Below are 16,284 nucleotides of genomic sequence, written 5' to 3'. Positions count from 1 at the left end.
GTTACTCGGTTGCTAGGGTAACCCCATCTGGTTGCTAGGCAGTCACCATAGTGATACTAATGAAGTGTCCTTGCCATCCTGATTGAAATAAGTCAATCCGGAAGTCTCTACATTTTTCTGATGCAGAGATATGTGATTTGTTACTCGGTTGCTAAGGTAACCCCATGTGGTTGCTAGGCAGTTACCATAGTGATACTTATCAAGTCTCCTTGCCATCCTGATTGAAATAAATGAACCCAGAAGTCTCTCTGATTTTCTGGTGCAGAGATATAGTTATTGCTAAACGGTTGCTAGGGTACTCTGTTTAGTTGCTAGGGAGTGGCTTGACAGCTGCCAATCATGAAACTCCAAAGGCTCCTTGTCAGTATGAATGATATAAACCAACTCCCATGCCTCTGTGACATTCAGAAGTGAAGATATCCCTCTATGGATTTTGGTTGTTAAGGTGCTCGACAATGGTTGCTAGGGAGGGGCTAGGAAGTGTTGAGGTGATTCATGATTGGCTGTTTGCTGCCCCGAGTCAAACGAGACCACCCTTGTGTTTCTATGACACTTCTATCCGGAGATATCCCTTTGATATCTTTCATTAGAAGTCTATGGGAGTTGTTGCTAAGGTGCTTTAAATTGTTGCTAGGGCGTGGCTTGATAGCTTCACAATGATCCCGATAGACCCCTTGTCTCTATGACACTGTGATCCAGAGCTATGTTCAATACAAAATCCCTATGCAATGAGGGAGAGAGAGAGGGAGAGATGCAGGGCTGACAGGCCCTTTTTGTCTTTGTGTGTTCCCAAATTAATGACTCTAATGAGCCGGTTCTTTTGAATCTACAATGTGAAACATACAGTGTGACCAGTGTAGTCTGATTCCCAAATGAATGACTCTAATGAGCCGGTTCTTTTGACTCTACAGTGTGACCAGTGTAGTCTGATTCCCAAATGAATGACTCTAATGATCCAGTTCTTTTGAATCTACAGTGTGAAACATACAGTGTGACCAGTGTAGTCTGATTCCCAAATTAATGACTCTAATGAGCCAGTTCTTTTGAATCTACAATGTGAAACATACAGTGTGACCAGTTTAGTCTGATTCCCAAATGAATGACTCTAATGAGCCAGTTCTTTTGAATCTACAATGTGAAACATACAGTGTGACCAGTGTAGTCTGATTCCCAAATGAATTATTCTAATGAGCCAGTTCTTTTGAATCTACAGTTTGAAACATACAGTGTGACCAGTGTAATCTGATTCCCAAATGAATGACTCTAATGAGCCAGTTCTACAGTGTAGTGTTAAAAAAGTTTAACTTAGTTGCTAGATAGATAGATAGATAGATAGATAGATAGATAGATAGATAGATAGATAGATAGATAGATAGATAGATATTTACCCTTAGATATATAGAGAGATAGATATAGATAGATAGAGAGAGAGAGATAGATATTTACCCTCAGATAGATAGATAGATAGATAGATAGATAGATAGATAGATAGATAGATAGATAGATAGATAGATAGATAGATAGATAGATAGATATTGACCCTCAGATAGATGCTAGCACGTTTTTAGCATGTTTTAGCGTGTGGCTAGGAAGATTTTAGGTCATTACTTTTTGGCTGCTTGATAAAAGAAATCCTCTGAGGGAGAGAGAGAGGGAGAGATGCAGGGCTGACAGGCCCTTTTTGTCTGTGTGTGTGAAAATGTCAGTTGGAATTTGAATTTCTGAACATTCCACAATGTTAAGTCAATGGGAGTTTTTTCCGAGTTTGATCATCATTTTTAGGAAAACCGTAAGTCCGATCAGTTAGAAAAGATATAGCACACTAATCGGGATTAGTCTGAAGGTCTGTGCCGAGTTTGGTGCATGTAGCTTAAAAGCTCTAGGAGGAGTTAGTCTTGGTGATTTTAGTCACAGAATAATAATAATAACTAGAAAAAGTTCGTTGAGACAAACTTTAAGTTGGCTTGTGAAAGTTTGGACCAGAAAGTTTGAAGTTTAAAGTAGTTTGAAGTTTAAATTAGTTTATAGTTTAAATTAGTTTAAAGTTTAAATTAGTCTAAAGTTTAAATTAGTTTGAATTTTAAAGTAGTTTAAAGTTTAAATTAGTTTAAAGTTTAAATTAGTCTAAAGTTTAAATTAGTTTGAATTTTAAAGTAGTTTGAAGTTTAAAGTAGTTTATAGTTTAAATTAGTTTAAAGTTTAAATTAGTCTAAAGTTTAAATTAGTTTGAATTTTAAAGTAGTTTGAAGTTTAAAGTAGTTTATAGTTTAAATTAGTTTAAAGTTTAAATTAGTCTAAAGTTTAAATTAGTTTGAATTTTAAAGTAGTTTATAGTTTAAATTAGTTTAAAGTTTAAATTAGTCTAAAGTTTAAATGAGTTTAAAGTTTAAATTAGTTTAAAGTTTAAAGTAGTTTGTAGTTTAAAGTAGTTAAAAGTTTAACTTAGTTGCTAGATAGATAGATAGATAGATAGATAGATAGATAGATAGATAGATAGATAGACAGACACTCAGATAGATAGATAGAGAGATAGATAGATATTTACCCTCAGATAGATAGATAGATATAGATAGATAGATATTTACCCTCAGATAGATAGATAGATAGATAGATACTGACCCTCAAATAGATAGATAGATAGATAGATAGATATTGACCCTCAAATAGATAGATAGATAGATATTGACCCTCAGATAGATAGATAGATAGATAGATAGACAGACGTTTTTAGCATTTTTTAGTACTTCGCTAGGTGATGCTAGCATGTGTTAGCATGATGCTAGCACGTTTTTAGCATGATTTAACACTTCGCTAGGCGATGCTAACATGTGTTAGCATGATGCTACGTTGTTTTTAGCATGTTTTGGCACTCCGCTAGGCGATGCTAACATGTGTTAGCATGATGCTAAGACGTTTTAAGCATGTTTTAACACTTCGCTAGGCGATGCTAAGCATGTGTTAAGCATGATGCTAAGCACGCTTTTAGCATTTTTTAGCACTTCGCTAGGCGATGCTAACATGATGCTAACACGCTTTTAGCATGTTTTAAGCACTTCGCTAGGCGATGCTAAGCATGTGTTAAGCATGATGCTAAGACGCTTTTAGCATTTTTTAGCACTTCGCTAGGCGATGCTAAGCATGTGTTAAGCATGATGCTAAGACGCTTTTAGCATGTTTTAAGCACTTCGCTAGGCGATGCTAAGCATGTGTTAAGCATGATGCTAAGACGCTTTTAAGCATGTTTTAAGACGTCGCTAGGCGATGCTAAGCATGTGTTAAGCATGATGTTAAGACGCTTTTAAGCATGTTTTAAGACTTCGCTAGGCGATGCTAAGCATGTGTTAACATGATGGTAAGACGCTTTTAGCATTTTTTAGCACTTCGCTAGGCGATGCTAAGCATGTGTTAAGCATGATGCTAGCACGCTTTTAGCATGTTTTAACACTTCGCTAGGCGATGCTAAGCATGTGTTAAGCATGATGCTAAGACGCTTTTAGCATTTTTTAGCACTTCGCTAGGCGATGCTAAGACGCTTTTAAGCATGTTTTAACACTTCGCTAGGCGATGCTAAGCATGTGTTAAGCATGATGCTAAGCACGTTTTTAGCATGTTTTAGCGACTCGCTAGGCGATGCTAAGCATGTGTTAACATGATGCTAAGCATGTTTTTAGCATTTTTTGCACTTCGCTAGGCGATGCTAAGACGCTTTTAGCATGTTTTAGCCCTTCGCTAGGCGATGCTAGCTTGTGTTAGCATGATGCTAGCACGCTTTTAGCATGTTTTAAGCACTTCGCTAGGCGATTTTAGCATGATGCTAGCACATTTTTAGCTTGTTTTAACACTTCGCTAGTCAATGCTAAGCATGTGTTAAGCATGATGCTAGCATGTTTTTAGCATGTTTTAAGCGTGTGGCTATGAAGATTTTAGGTCATTACTTTTTGGCTGCTTGATAAATAAATCCTCTGAGGGAGAGAGAGAGGGAGAGATGCAGGGCTGACAGGCCCTTTTTGTCTGTGTGTGTGAAAATGTCAGTTGGGATTTAAATTTCTGAACATTCCGCAATGTTAAGTCAATGGGAGTTTTTTCCGAGTTTGATCGTCATTTTTAGGAAAACCGTAAGTCCGATCAGTTAGAAAAGATATAGCAACTCGAGTCAGAACAGTTTGAGTGTCTGAGCCGAGTTTGGAGTATGTGGAGTTAAAGCTCTAGGAGGAGTTAGATATAGAAATTTCACCGCTAAGAAGAATAAGCGGAATAATAATAAGTTTAAGTAGGATTTCAGTAAGTTGGCTTTCACAAGCCAACTTAATAATAAGTTTAAATAGGATTTCAGTAAGTTGGCTCTCACAAGCCAACTTAATAAGTTTAAATAGGATTTCAGTAAGTTGGCTCTCACAAGCCAACTTAATAATAATAAGTTTAAATAGGATTTCAGTAAGTTGGCTCTCACAAGCCAACTTAATAAGTTTAAGTAGGATTTCAGTAAGTTGGCTCTCACAAGCCAACTTAATTACCTCAGACAATCTTTCCTTTGCTCACATGAAGCGACCGCCGGACCGGAAGAATCCAGAATGACAGCTGATTAGTTATGCGATTCCAACGGCCGTCATTGGCCAGTCGTTATATTCGTTAAAATAATGAAACCCAATACCCGAAACCCAATACCCTTATAATACAATAATTGACATAAGATTGGAAAAGTTTATATTTTGTAATAGGCATTTTATTCTTCCCTATTTGGTTTGTAAATTGATATTGTTCAATAATTAAAAATAAATAAATAAATAAATAAAAAGTGTTACCGAAAAAAAAAAATATAATACAATAATTAACAACATAATGGAATTTTTAAATAAATTATACAAAAAGGTACATTTTAAAGCAGAAAGAATAAAAACGTTAAAGTGTCTTGTGCTTGTGTTCACCAAATAACTTATTTCAACCATTTAGCCAAAAACCCATGGGACAATGGAACCAGAAGTGCTAAAATGCAACTCGTTTCTGTGTTTTGGATAAATAATAATAAAGACATCAATATAATAAAACATTACAACATAACTTTAATTTAAATGAACAGTGTAACAAATTAGAACATGTGTGAACATTTGAACCAGTGTTTTAACACACACACACACACACACACACACACACACACACACACACACACACACACACACACACACACACACACACACACACACACACACACACACACACACTACTGAGGGTCACTGTGGTGGACACACTGAGGCAAACACAGACACACACATTATCCTGGAGTCTCTTCCACACATCTGGCAGTCAGTGCTGCTGTCTGTCCATCTCTCTCCTGCCCACACACAGGGGGAGGGGGAGGGAGAGGGAGAGAGAGAGAGAGAGAGAGAGAGCAAAAAGGGAGGGAGAAAAAAAGAGAAAAAAGAAAACCATTGGTCAAAGGTTATCTGTCCTGTCATCATGTGCCTTGGCGATATCTTTTGATTCGCTGATTGGACTGGTGCCAAGTTCAAGACCACTGTCCTCCTCCTTATTTGACCACTCAACAACAACTACAGACAAAAACTACAAGTCAGGTGAGACTCTTTTTACTTTTCAACTAAATGAATTCTTCCAATAAAATAAGTGGATAAATTAATTCAGAAAATACATTTTTCAAATTAAAGTCATGAAATGACGGTATAATAAAATATATTGTGACAGGATTTGGTCTCAGAGGAGGGGTTCTGACTGAAATAAGTGGATAAATTACTTCAGAAAATACATTTTTCAAATTAAATTCATGATTTTTATGAAATTAAGATAAAATGACAGTAAAATAAAATATATTGTGACAGGATTTGGTCTCAGAGAAGGGCTTCTGACTGAACAAAAACTCACAATTTCCTTCAAAATATTGCTTTGACTTTAAATTTTAAGAATAAAACAAGAAGTAAATAATATTTGACAGAGTTTTTACATGTACCTTTCTCTGCCTTTTCTTCTCTTCAGCATGGCAACTTCTCCGCCAACATTTCTACGTTGCAAGTGCGTTGCAACAAGGGTAAACCAGAAAGCCCTCAGCTACACAAAGGGCAAAAAAATTGACATAGCAAGGTTTAAAACTGAATCTCTTAGTGCACTCAGCGATGGGTTCAAGTGTTACATTAATAAAAAAGATGGGTTTACCCCGGAATTTGAGGAGGGGGTTAGCTACATATTGCAGAAATACACCCTGTCCAATTGTATTGGACAGATGTATTTGTTTGTTGGCCCTGGAACCCTTAAGTTCAAAACTGTCCAGCAAGACATCTCAGCGGAGGCAGAGATTGAGGCCAAAGATGCCCTGTGTCCACCTTCTCCGGTGATGAGTGGCGAAGAAGACGACATCTTCGCGAAGGGTGGATACCTCACCCTCCAGGGGAAGATCATAGAAGTGAGTAAATCGATCTATCCGTCTAATACATTTAGCAGTGTTAAACTAATTCTTTAAGCTTTTCACCGAATATAATTTACTAACTTGACATCATTACCTCCTCATCATCCAATTCCAAGTTGCCTAAAACAGAAAATTTTGAAAATTGAACAGTGATAAAGTGATAACGACAGTGTTCTGCAATACCTGTGCCAAATTCAATTATATTGCTAATTTTGTATTTGTGAGCGGAATAGTCTCAAAAACATACTAAATACATTACAACATTGTATTATATTTATTTTGAAATAGTTTGTGCATCTAATGGGTGATTCAAAGTTATAAGAAAATGTCAACATACAAATTAACAGGACATAACAGTTGAGTAAGACTGTTGACACCATATACAGGTGAAACTCGAAAAATTAGAATATCGTACAAAAGTTCATTAATTTCAGTAATTCAACTTAAAAGGTGAAACTAATATATTATATAGACTCATTACAAGCAAAGTAAGATATTTCAAGCCTTTATTTGATATAATCTTTATGATTATGGCTTACAGCTTATGAAAACCCCAAATTCAGAATCTCAGAAAATTAGAATATTACATGAAATCAATAAAAAAAGGATTTTAAATACAGAAATGTCGGCCCTCTGAAAAGTATAATCATGCATATGTACTCAGTACTTGGTTTGGGCCCCTTTGCATTAATTACTGCCTCAGTGCGGCGTGGCATGGATGCTATCAGCCTGTGGCACTGCTGAGGTGTTATGGAAGACCAAGATGCTTCAATAGCGGCCTTCAGCTCTTCTGCATTGTTTGGTCTCATGTCTCTCATCTTTCTTCTTAGTAATGCCCCATAGATTCTCTATGGGGTTCAGGTCAGGCGAGTTTGCTGGCCAATCAAGCACAGTAATACCATGGTCATTGAACCAGGTTTTGGTACTTTTGGCAGTGTGGGCAGGTGCCAAGTCCTGCTGGAAAATGAAGTCAGCATCTCCATAAAGCTTGTCTGTTGAAGGAAGCATGAAGTGCTCTAAAATGTCCCGGTAGACGGCCATGCTTGACTCTGGACTTAATAAAGCACAGTGGACCAACACCAGCCGATGACATGGCTCCCCAAACCAACACAGACTGTGGAAACTTCACACTGGACTTCAAGCATCTTGGATTGTGTGCCTCTCCATTCTTCCTCCAGACTCTGGGACCTTGGTTTCCAAATGAGATGCAAAATTTGCTCTCATCAGAAAAGAGAACTTTGGACCACTGAGCAACAGACCAGTTCTTTTTTTCTTTAGCCCAGGTAAGACATTTGACATTTGAAGCCCATGTCCAGGACCCGCCTGTGTGTGGTGGCTCTTGATGCCATAACTCCAGCCTCAGTCCACTCCTTGTGAAGCTCCCCACACATTTGAATGGCCTTCCTGACAATCCTCTCCAGGCTACGGTCATCCCTGCTGCTTGTGCACCTTTTTCTTCCACACTTTTCCCTTCCACTTAACTTTCTATTAATGTGCTTTGATACAGCACTTTATGAACATCCAACTTCTTTTGCAATTACCTTTTCAGGCTTTCCCTCCTTGTGGAGGGTGTCAATGATGGTTTTCTGCACAACTGTCAGGTCAGCAGTCTTCCCCATGATTGTGAATTCAACTGAACCAGACTGAGAGACCATTTAAAGGCTCAGGAACCCTTTGCAGGTGTTTTGGATTAATTAGCTGATTAGAGTGTGACACTTTGAGCCTACAATACTGAACCTTTTCACAATATTCTAATTTTCTGAGATTCTGAATTTGGGGTTTTCATAAGCTGTAAGCCATAATCATCAAAATTATATCAAATAAAGGCTTGAAATATCTTACTTTGCTTGTAATGAGTCTATATAATATATTAGTTTCACCTTTTAAGTTGAATTACTGAAATTAATGAACTTTTGCACGATATTCTAATTTTTCGAGTTTCACCTGTATGCCTTTTCACCCCCAGATTTACTATCTATCTTTCCATCTGACTGTCTTTATCAGTCATTCACTATGGCACTGTGATTTAAAAACACGTTCAGGAAACCTCAACACTGCATACTTTGGATTTTTCCCTTATTTGGAAAACAAATCATGTAATTAACTAATTGAATAAATAAAATAAAAATTCAAAATGTGCAATGTTAAGGAACTCCAGGAACATAACTAAGAAACAGAACTGCATTATACTCACCCATGAATTAAATTTTTCCAGTTGCGTGGCGTGAGGATGACTCGGACGAATGTCCCCATTCTGGACATGCAGCTGCAGTGTGGAGGAAAGACCCTTGATGTGTCGCTGTGGAGGGATGAGGCGCTGACAGACCTTTATGTAGGGGATGAGGTGGTGCTGACTCACCTTCGTCCCTGCATCCTCAATAACGGTCAAGGGAAATTCCAGTCCTCGGCCTACACGTCTGTGCAGGTGCATAATGCACAACACTACTGCTGCCATAGTTTACACTGAAACAGAGTAGAACATGCATTTTGGAGTTGTAAACCTACATTTCAATTAATACATATCACATGAACAAAAGCATAACTGTTCAGAATATCAGCACAACTGTAATCTGATAATAGGCTAGAGTAGCAAGTGTTTTTTTTTTTAATACAACAGATCAATAAACAAGAATTTAATATACAGAAAAGAAAAATTGTACAAACAGAAATACTTACAGTGATTTTAGAACTAATACACTGAAACTTCCCATACTGGTTTGTCTCCACAGATCCCTGAGGGGCAGATCCAGGAAACTGAGGCAGACATTATTGGCGTCTCCGAGGTGAATGACACCTGCCACTTCCTCAGCAGTGAGTCGGTGGTTTACATAATTCCTGCCACCATCTTCTCTGGCAATCCCGATGACCTCCTCGGGAAACTGCCAAAGAAAGTTGTGCTTAAGCACATAAACAGACGGGTCCTGCAGATCAGCTCTGTTAATAAGACGGAGACCTCATCGGATTAGCCAGCTTCTTCATCCCTTTTTCTTCATTTATTTCACATTTTTTTGTTCTAAGACTTCTGCTTTAAATTGTTCTTGTTTAGTTTCTATAGTTTGTTCCAAAATAAAATATAATTTTACATGTTTCAAAGTGTTGAAAGAGAAAAAAATCTAGAAAAAGTTCGTCGAGACAAACTTTAAGTTGGCTTGTGAAAGTTTGGACCAGAAAGTTTGAAGAAGTTTAAAGTAGTTTGAAGTTTAAATTAGTTTAAAGTTTAAATTAGTCTAAAGTTTAAATTAGTTTGAATTTTAAAGTAGTTTGAAGTTTAAATTAGTTCAAAGTTTAAAGTAGTTTAAAGTTTAACTTAGTTGCTAGATAGATAGATAGATAGATAGATAGATAGATAGATAGATAGACAGATAGACACTCAGATAGATAGAGAGATAGATAGATAGATATTTACCCTCAGATAGATAGCTAGATAGAGAGAGAGAGATAGATAGCTAGATATTGACCCTCAGATAGATAGATAGATAGATAGATAGACAGACAGATAAACTTCGCTAGGCGATGCTAGTATGTGTTAGCATGATGCTAGCACGTTTTTAAAACGATAAAATAAATGATAAAATCAGTGTAAAAATTAATCTTTGCAATGCTGAGAAAAAACAGAAGCAGCATCTGAAATGGCATTGTTTAATGCAGCTCACATGGAATTTGTAATGACTTAATTAGTAAAGGACATTATTCAAGCTTCATTTTAAACAAACCGTTTAACACAGTTACTTTTGAAATAATTTAAAATTTAAACTAAAATTTTAATGTTAAATTAAAACCACCACTAGGTGGCAGCAATTCACTTTTATTGAGAGTCATTGAGATTCAATCGATGTTTTTAAAATTCGTGTTTTTAGTATGGGTGTGTGTAATTTATGTAATTTTATTAAAAATGTGTATAATTTTACTCCTAAATTGAAAAACCCCATTCTAAAACTCCATAGAAAAATCTCCAGGGAACCAGAGGGCGGGGTTTTAATGTTATACCTGCACCACGCTGTCCTGAGTCGCGGGAAACACCGGATCACGATGTGATTAAAGTGCAAGCTTCACTATTAAACAAGTTTTGAACAATCAGGATATGATTAATATGTTATAATGATAAGTTTAAATATATTTTTGGTTCATCATGAAGCTGTCGCGGGACCAGATTAGACTGTGGCGGGTCGTCACGGTCTAGTTAATGGGAAACACAGGGACTACATCCTGTTAAATGTATGAAAAATATAAGAGTTTGTTGATATATCTCAATTAATGAGTTTTGAATTATATTTGTGTAATTTCACACTTGTGTAACTTGAAGATTGTAACTTTCTGTTTCTATTCTCCCACAGTGTTGCATTTAAATGGCTCCACGAGTTTCCACACCTCAGATCCAAGATGAGAACCTTGCATTACAGTGCATCACACCAGGTAAGCAAAACAGTGTTACTATTCAGTAATTACTTTTAATTATTGAAATAATAATTAATTACTTTTCAGTAATTACCAGTGTTGGTAATTAGAGGGTATGCATTGTTGTCAAAAAGATTTGGATGATAGAGAAGACAACACTTTGAAACATGTAAAATTATATTTTATTTTGGAACAAACTATAGAAACTAAACAAGAACAATTTAAAGCAGAAGTCTTAGAACAAAAAAAAGTGAAATAAATGAAGAAAAAGGGATGAAGAAGCTGGCTAATCTGATGAGGTCTCCGTCTTATTAACAGAGCTGATCTGCAGGACCCGTCTGTTTATGTGCTTAAGCACAACTTTCATTGGCAGTTTCCCGAGGAGGTCATCGGGATTGCCAGAGAAGATGGTGGCAGGAATTATGTAAACCACCGACTCACTGCTGAGGATGTGGCAGGTGTCATTCACCTCGGAGACACCAATAATGTCTGCCTCAGTTTCCTGGATCTGCCCCTCAGGGATCTGTGGAGACAAACCAGTATGGGAAGTTTCAGTGTATTAGTTCTAAAATCACTGTAAGTATTTCTGTTTGTACAATTTTTCTTTTCTGTATATTAAATTCTTGTTTATTGATCTGTTGTATTAAAAAAAAAAACACTTGCTACTCTAGCCTATTATCAGATTACAGTTGTGCTGATATTCTGAACAGTTATGCTTTTGTTCATGTGATATGTATTAATTGAAATGTAGGTTTACAACTCCAAAATGCATGTTCTACTCTGTTTCAGTGTAAACTATGGCAGCAGTAGTGTTGTGCATTATGCACCTGCACAGACGTGTAGGCCGAGGACTGGAATTTCCCTTGACCGTTATTGAGGATGCAGGGACGAAGGTGAGTCAGCACCACCTCATCCCCTACATAAAGGTCTGTCAGCCTCATCCCTCCACAGCGACACATCAAGGGTCTTTCCGCCACACTGCAGCTGCATGTCCAGAATGGGGACATTCGTCCGAGTCATCCTCACGCCACGCAACTGGAAAAATTTAATTCATGGGTGAGTATAATGCAGTTCTGTTTCTTAGTTATGTTCCTGGAGTTCCTTAACATTGCACATTTTGAATTTTTATTTTATTTATTCAATTAGTTAATTACATGATTTGTTTTCCAAATAAGGGAAAAATCCAAAGTATGCAGTGTTGAGGTTTCCTGAACGTGTTTTTAAATCACAGTGCCATAGTGAATGACTGATAAAGACAGTCAGATGGAAAGATAGATAGTAAATCTGGGGGTGAAAAGGCATATATGGTGTCAACAGTCTTACTCAACTGTTATGTCCTGTTAATTTGTATGTTGACATTTTCTTATAACTTTGAATCACCCATTAGATGCACAAACTATTTCAAAATAAATATAATACAATGCTGTAATGTATTTAGTATGTTTTTGAGACTATTCCGCTCACAAATACAAAATTAGCAATATAATTGAATTTGGCACAGGTATTGCAGAACACTGTCGTTATCACTTTATCACTGTTCAGTTTTCAAAATTTTCTGTTTTAGGCAACTTGGAATTGGATGATGAGGAGGTAATGATGTCAAGTTAGTAAATTATATTCAGTGAAAAGCTTAAAGAATTAGTTTAACACTGCTAAATGTATTAGACGGATAGATCGATCGATTAAAGTCAGGAGACTTTTCTAGATTTTTTCTTTTTCTTACACTTCCGGGGTTGACTTATTTCAATCAGGACGAAGGAATTGCTCGATGTTGTTACTCGTGCGTTTGCCAGATTGGACTGGCCACGCGAAAAAGAGACCCCAAACCCTCCAAATTAGGGGATAGATTTTATCTTCCAGTCTAAGAAAGGGAACGCCTCATGAGTCCCTTCCCTTCTTTGATAACCTCCATAAAGAGCTTTTTCGCTCATGGAGGAACCCCTAAAAAAAGAATATATATATATATATATATATATATATATATATATATATATATATATATATATATATTCTTCCCGTGTTCACATACCCTCGACGCCATTATATTCGACTATCGTGGGTGCTGAGGCACGGGGGTATTCAGTGATGCTGCCGGTCGAAGAGACGCTTGCGGGCTATCTCTCGCCGGGCTCGGCATCTTCACATAAGAAGCCCTCTCTCCCCTCAAAGCCTTGTAGGACAACCTCCACTTTAGTGGGAAGGGCTTATCAAGCAGCAGGTCAGGCTGGTGCTGCTCTGCACACTCTGGTGTTTTCGCTGTTCCTACATTTTATTCAGGATGCGAAACACTCGACAACCCCTCTACAGGAAGTGTTAAAATATAATACCCATCTCAGAGATCCTGGCAGCGTGGACACTTCTGCCAGATATATTCTTTTCTGTGGGTCTTATAAGGGCGTCAGATTTAAATTACTCACCGCTTTTCCGTGTTTCCACGGCGTGTTCTCACTACCGTAAACCGGATTTCTTTTTTATGTAAAAAACTAAAAAACTCAATCTCCTGGTTAAAGGGGCCATGGTATGTTTTCCCCTTCCAGAGAGAGAGTTAGGTTATTACACTAAATACTTCCCGTTTCCCATGGAGGGTGAGGGGTGGCATCTGGCTTAGATCTTAAAGCTTGAACTGCCCGTGGGTGTTCAAGTCCAAGATGATGCCTGTCAAGACGGTCGTGTCTCAAGCCCTACAACTCGTTTGGCTGGTCACCATCGATCTTTGACGCACTTCTATACTTAATTTTGAAGTTCTGCCACAACATGGAAAGTTCCTGAGGTTCGCTTCCCAGGGGCGAAGTCTTCCAGGGTCAGGTTCTTTCACTCGGCCTAGCCCTTTTTTACCCGCACATTCACAATGCATGACGTAGCGCTGGCTCCTTGCGACTCCGGGGCATCTGCATTCTGAATTATGTAGACGACTGGCTGATCCTAGCGCAGCTCCAGGAACTGGCAGTTCAGCACAGGGACATCGTCTTAGCTCATCTGTTTCTCTGGGGTTGAGGCTCAACGGCAAGAAAAGCGTCCTCTCCCCCACTCAGAACACTGTCTATCGGGGCATCGTATGGAGTTCACAATGTGGGTACAACTGTCTCCCACTAGGATTGAGTCCATTCAGATCACCCTGAGCAAAGTCAGGCTAGGTCAAGGTTGCACTGTTATCAGTATCAATGATTTCCAAGTCTCAGGGCGACCGCGTCCACGGTGATCCCTCTGGACCTTCTGCTCATGAGACTGTTTTTGTTGTGGCCAAAAGCCAGGGGATTTCTTCCAAGGGCCAAAACCCCTAGGCTAAAAAGGGTTGCGCGCCTCAGGCTTCGTTCCCTTTCTATGTGGTTCAGACCCCGGTTTTCTGCCTTGGGTCCTACTCTAGGTGCGTCTTGTTGTCACAGGCTGCTAACGACAGACGCCTCCCTGATGGGCGGGGTAGTGGCCTTAAGTGGTCGTCCAGCTTAAGGGGATAGGAGGGTCGTCAGCTCGGTTGTCACAGTCACTGTCTCGGGTTGATGGCTGTATTTCTGGCCCTGAAATACCTCCTCCTGAGGCTGCCATGTCTTGGTGCGGGTGGACAATACAGCGGTAGCCTCTTACATAAATCATCAAGGAGACCCACGTTCTTGTCAGCTGTATTTCTGACACGTCAGATTCTCCTTAGGGCCCAGGGCAAGCTCCTGTCACTCAGGTCAGTTATATCCCTGGATGCCTGTATATGGGAGCAGATTTACGGTCCAGACAGAAAATACCAAAGGGGGAGTTAAGAACTCCACCCTAAGGTAGTAGTTGCCCAGAGTTCGCCAGCAAGGGTTTTTGCCTCTTACTGATAGCGCCGCGCTGGCCGAACAGGGCTTGGTTTTCAGAGCTAATCTCCTCCCTCGACGGCTCGCCTTGGGCGATTCCGAACAGGAAGGATCTTCTATCTCAGGCACAGGGCAATATTTCATCCCTGCCCTGAATTGCGGAATCTTTCATGTTTGGCCCCTAAGGGTACCAACTGAGGGACACAGGGCTCTCTCCTGAGGTTATCGAGACCTTTTTAAATGCCGGGCTTTTTCCACTTGGAACAAGTTTGGGTGAGATCTTAGGGCAGAAGAGGACCTCTTCGCCTCTATGAATAGCGCAATGTCTCCTCTACTTCTCCCTGAAATCACCGAGCCCCCTTGGGTCTGGACGTTAAGACACATACATGACCCAGAATGCATCTGTATGCATTTCTTTCCCCGGTTTCTCTGCTCCCGGGAGTCTTGGCAATGTTCACCAGCAAGGGTCTTGCCTCCTATTAACCCTTTCCCTGCCAGCATTTTTAAAAAAAGTTGCCAGCCACCACCAGGGTTTTTGACGATTTTCGCTAAACTTTAATGGCCCGCAGAATATTTTCTTCCATGAATATATGAAGATGCAATATATCAAAATAAAGATCTGGGCCTCTGCTTTTAGGCAAAAAAAACAATTTTATTTTATCTTCATTTGTTCTTTTTTTATTGCGACTTGAACAGAGGTAGGTTTTGTCAAAAACAACATTTCAGACAAAAAGCTGAGAAAAAGGCATGTTTATGTCTGATATTTTGAGCTTCTCATACTCCACTTCTTCATGTTTGAGACGATCGCAGTCTGTTTCTTTGATCAAAGAGTTGCGTACTCTTTCAAAACATGCGGCGGGGTCTTCCTTACCGTATAACACCTAAAACACGGAAACCCGGAAAATTCCGTGTTTGGCGGGGAAGCGTTTTTTCATAAAACACGGAAGATTCCGTGTTTGGCGGGGAAAGAGTTAATGGAGCTGCGCTGGCCGAACAGGATATGTTTCTCGGAGTTAATTCCTCTCCTCGACGGCTCACCTTGGGCGATTCCGAACAGGGAGGACCTTCTCATCCTTGGCCCGAATTGTGAAACCTTTCATGTCTGGCCCCTAAGGGTACCAAATGAGGTTCACAGGGTTTTCTCTTGAGGTTATCGAGACCATTTCAAGTGCTAGGGCTCCCTCCACTTGGAACTGATCTGGGTAGATTTTACAGAGCAGAAGAGGACCTCTTCGCCTCTGTTGATAGCGCAATGTCTCCTCTACTTCTCCCCGAGTCACCCAGTCCCCCCCCAGTAACCCATACATAGCACAAATGCGCCTGCATGCGTTTCCTTCTACTAAAGTTCTTATTACAGAACCAGCTAACTGCCAGTTTGCTTCAGTTCTGGATTTTCTGTAGTAAGAACTGTCAGCGGGCACTTGCCTCGCCACTGCCAGGTTCTATGTGGCCACTGCGGTTTGCCACGGCTTGGTGGGCGGGGTGCCCTCAAAGAGGCAACCTCATTATTTCCCGGGCCTACGAGGCGCGCAGTCAAGCTTCTCTACCAGAGTGCTCTCCTCCTCTAAAACCTTGGCTAGAGGTCTCCCTCTGCAGCAAGTTTGTGATGCGGCAGATTTTTATAGTTTGGATGTTCTGCCACTCCGGGCTCTTATGCCCTTGAGTCGACATCTCAGCCCATGCCTGAAC

The sequence above is a fragment of the Xyrauchen texanus genome, chromosome 40, assembly GCF_025860055.1.
Source record: "Xyrauchen texanus isolate HMW12.3.18 chromosome 40, RBS_HiC_50CHRs, whole genome shotgun sequence".
Lineage (NCBI taxonomy): Eukaryota > Metazoa > Chordata > Actinopteri > Cypriniformes > Catostomidae > Xyrauchen > Xyrauchen texanus.
The sequence above is the reverse complement of the archived record's forward strand: the minus strand, read 5'-3'. Positions refer to the sequence as shown.